Here is a 4809-nt window from a genome sequence, read left to right on the forward strand (position 1 = left end):
TAGTTAAAATTGGACTACTGATACCTGTCTGTTCATAGGGAGAGTGTGGGAATAGGGAGAAAGCACATTGGGATATAGGTCCGTAGAGGGGAAGAGGGCTAATGAACCAACAGAAGTAGGGGTAGCTAAGTGCACTCAGTAGACTGATGTGCCAAGAGAAGACAGCAACACTACAAACAACTGGAAGAGAAGGTACTAAGTACCCTGGCTTCCTCTCAGGCCTTCCTCGATGGACTCCCACAGATAGACTCCATTGTCTTGTTGTCACGAGTCTTAGTGTCATAGACTTGTATTAGCATATCCACTGGGAGTATAACATATGTGAGCAGAGCCCTCTCTATGACATCAGAGCCCTCTCTATGACATCAGAGAGGAATGCTGTAACCTGTATGGAACTTTTTACTTGTGATCTATTTGGACTTACAGTATATAGCGCCTTTATCCAAAGCGCTTTACAACAGCCTCTCATTCACCCATTCACACACACATTCACACACCAATGGCGGCCTGCGGCCTCGTACCTAAGACTGAATCTGTCTTGTTATTAGTAATAGAGTAAATAGCTGTCTGTTTTAAGGCTATCTAGTTAAAATTGGACTACTGATACCTGTCTGTTCATAGGGAGAGTGTGGGAATAGGGAGAAAGCACATTGGGATATAGGTCCGTAGAGGAGAAGAGGGCTAATGAACCAACAGAAGTAGGGGTAGCTAAGTGCACTCAGTAGACTGATGTGCCAAGAGAAGACAGCAACACTACAAACAACTGGAAGAGAAGGTACTAAGTACCCTGGCTTCCTCTCAGGCCTTCCTCGATGGACTCCCACAGATAGACTCCCTTGTCTTGTTGTCACGAGTCTTAGTGTCATAGACTTGTATTAGCATATCCACTGGGAGTATAACATATGTGAGCAGAGCCCTCTCTATGACATCAGAGAGGACTGCTGTAACCTGTATGGAACTTTTTACTTGTGATCTATTTGGACTTATATAGCGCCTTTATCCAAAGCGCTTTACAACGGCCTCTCATTCACCCATTCACACACACATTCACACACCAATGGCGGCCTGCGGCCTCGTTCCTATGACTGAATCTGTCTTGTTATTAGTAATAGAGTAAATAGCTGTCTGTTTTAAGGCTATCTAGTTCACATTGGACTACTGATACCTGTCTGTTCATAGGGAGAGTGTGGGAATAGGGAGAAAGCACATTGGGATATAGGTCCGTAGAGGGGAAGAGGGCTAATGAACCAACAGAAGAAGGGGTAGCTAAGTGCACTCAGTAGACTGATGTGCCAAGAGAAGACAGCAACACTACAAACAACTGGAAGAGAAGGTACTAAGTACCCTGGCTTCCTCTCAGGCCTTCCTCGATGGACTTCCACAGATAGACTCCCTTGTCTTGTTGTCACGAGTCTTAGTGTCATAGACTTGTATTAGCATATCCACTGGGAGTATAACATATGTGAGCAGAGCCCTCTCTATGACATCAGAGCCCTCTCTATGACCTCAGACAGGACTGCTGTAACCTGTATGGAACTTTTTACTTGTGATCTATTTGGACTTATATAGCGCCTTTATCCAAAGCGCTTTACAACGGCCTCTCATTCACCCATTCACACACACATTCACACACCAATGGCGGCCTGCGACCTCGTACCTATGACTGAATCTGTCTTGTTATTAGTAATAGAGTAAATTGCTGTCTGTTTTAAGGCTATCTAGTTAAAATTGGACTACTGATACCTGTCTGTTCATAGGGAGAGTGTGGGAATAGGGAGAAAGCACATTGGGATATAGGTCCGTAGAGGGGAAGAGGGCTAATGAACCAACAGAAGTAGGGGTAGCTAAGTGCACTCAGTAGACTGATGTGCCAAGAGAAGACAGCAACACTACAAACAACTGGAAGAGAAGGTACTAAGTACCCTGGCTTCCTCTCAGGCCTTCCTCGATGGACTCCCACAGATAGACTCCCTTGTCTTGTTGTCACGAGTCTTAGTGTCATAGACTTGTATTAGCATATCCACTGGGAGTATAACATATGTGAGCAGAGCCCTCTCTATGACATCAGAGCCCTCTCTATGACATCAGAGCCCTCTCTATGACATCAGAGAGGACTGCTGTAACCTGTATGGAACTTTTTACTTGTGATCTATTTGGACTTATATAGCGCCTTTATCCAAAGCGCTTTACAACGGCCTCTCATTCACCCATTCACACACACATTCACACACCAATGGCGGCCTGCGGCCTCGTACCTATGACTAAATCTGTCTTGTTATTAGTAATAGAGTAAATAGCTGTCTGTTTTAAGGCTATCTAGGTAAAATTGGACTACTGATACCTGTCTGTTCATAGGGAGAGTGTGGGAATAGGGAGAAAGCACATTGGGATATAGGTCCGTAGAGGGGAAGAGGGCTAATGAACCAACAGAAGTAGGGGTAGCTAAGTGCACTCAGTAGACTGATGTGCCAAGAGAAGACAGCAACACTACAAACAACTGGAAGAGAAGGTACTAAGTACCCTGGCTTCCTCTCAGGCCTTCCTCGATGGACTCCCACAGATAGACTCCATTGTCTTGTTGTCACGAGTCTTAGTGTCATAGACTTGTATGAGCATATCCACTGGGAGTATAACATATGTGAGCAGAGCCCTCTCTATGACATCAGAGCCCTCTCTATGACATCAGAGAGGAATGCTGTAACCTGTATGGAACTTTTTACTTGTGATCTATTTGGACTTACAGTATATAGCGCCTTTATCCAAAGCGCTTTACAACAGCCTCTCATTCACCCATTCACACACACATTCACACACCAATGGCGGCCTGCGGCCTCGTACCTATGACTAAATCTGTCTTGTTATTAGTAATAGAGTAAATAGCTGTCTGTTTTAAGGCTATCTAGTTAAAATTGGACTACTGATACCTGTCTGTTCATAGGGAGAGTGTGGGAATAGGGAGAAAGCACATTGGGATATAGGTCCGTAGAGGGGAAGAGGGCTAATGAACCAACAGAAGTTGGGGTAGCTAAGTGCACTCAGTAGACTGATGTGCCAAGAGAAGACAGCAACACTACAAACAACTGGAAGAGAAGGTACTAAGTACCCTGGCTTCCTCTCAGGCCTTCCTCGATGGACTCCCACAGATAGACTCCCTTGTCTTGTTGTCACGAGTCTTAGTGTCATAGACTTGTATTAGCATATCCACTGGGAGTATAACATATGTGAGCAGAGCCCTCTCTATGACATCAGAGCCCTCTCTATGACATCAGAGAGGACTGCTGTAACCTGTATGGAACTGTTTACTTGTGATCTATTTGGACTTATATAGCGCCTTTATCCAAAGCGCTTTACAACGGTCTCTCATTCACCCATTCACACACACATTCACACACCAATGGCGGCCTGCGGCCTCGTACCTATGACTGAATCTGTCTTGTTATTAGTAATAGAGTAAATAGCTGTCTGTTTTAAGGCTATCTAGTTAAAATTGGACTACTGATACCTGTCTGTTCATAGGGAGAGTGTGGGAATAGGGAGAAAGCACATTGGGATATAGGTCCGTAGAGGGGAAGAGGGCTAATGAACCAACAGAAGTAGGGGTAGCTAAGTGCACTCAGTAGACTGATGTGCCAAGAGAAGACAGCAACACTACAAACAACTGGAAGAGAAGGTACTAAGTACCCTGGCTTCCTCTCAGGCCTTCCTCGATGGACTCCCACAGATAGACTCCATTGTCTTATAATAATAATAATAATAATAATGCATTTTATTTATAAAAGCACTTTACATATAAAATCTCAGAGTGCTTACAACACAGTAGATAAAGCAATAAAAACATTCAATTAAAAGGCTAAAAAAAGGCTCTATTAAAAAGGTGGGTTTTAAGGCCCTGTTTAAAAGCATCCACAGACTGTGGTGCCCTTAGGTGGTCAGGGAGAGCATTCCACAGCCTGGGAGCAGCCGAGCAGAAGGCCCGATCTCCCATCGTGCGGAGCTTGGTCCTGGGGGTCTTGAGGAGGTTGGTGGCAGTAGAACGGAGGGTGCGTGAGGAGGTCTGAGGGGTATGGAGGAGTTCCTTGAGGTAGGGGGGGGCAGTTCCATGGATGCACTGGTGGGTGAGGAGGGAGACCTTGAATTCAATTCTGAGGGAGACGGGGAGCCAGTGAAGTGATTTGAGGATGGGGGTGATGTGATCATATTTGCGCACCCTCATCAGGATCCTAGCAGCGCTGTTCTGGATGTATTGAAGTTTCTGGAGGCAGCTGCTAGGAATCCCGATGAGGAGTGCGTTGCAGTAGTCCAGTCTGGAGGAGACAAAGGCGTGGACGAGCTTCTCTGCATCTGCCAGAGTGAGTGCAGGACGGAGTTTGGCAATGTTCCTTAAGTGAAAAAAAGCTGTTTTGGAAATATGTTTAATGTGGGTCTCAGAGGTGAGGTGAGGGTCCATTTTGACACCCAGGTTGGTAACAGATGAGGAGAGGGGAATGTTCTGGCCAGAGAAGGTGATGCTGGTGATGGTGGATGACCGGACCTGGTGTGGTGTGCCGACTAGGATGGCTTCGGTCTTGGAGCTGTTTAGTTGTAGGAAGTTGAGCTTCATCCACGCCTCTATCTCCTCCAGGCAGGTGGTTAGTGTGGATAGTGGCAGGGGTGCAGAGGAGGTGGGGTTGACTCTGAGGTAGAGCTGTGTGTCATCCGCATAGCAATGGAATGACATTCCATGCCTGCGGATGACACAGCCAAGGGGGAGCATGTATAGTGTGAACAGGGTGGGGCCCAGCACCGAGCCTTGGGGGACACCGCAGGTGA

The sequence above is a fragment of the Nansenia antarctica genome, assembly GCF_963989245.1.
Source record: "Nansenia antarctica genome assembly, contig: SCAFFOLD_77, whole genome shotgun sequence".
Lineage (NCBI taxonomy): Eukaryota > Metazoa > Chordata > Actinopteri > Argentiniformes > Microstomatidae > Nansenia > Nansenia antarctica.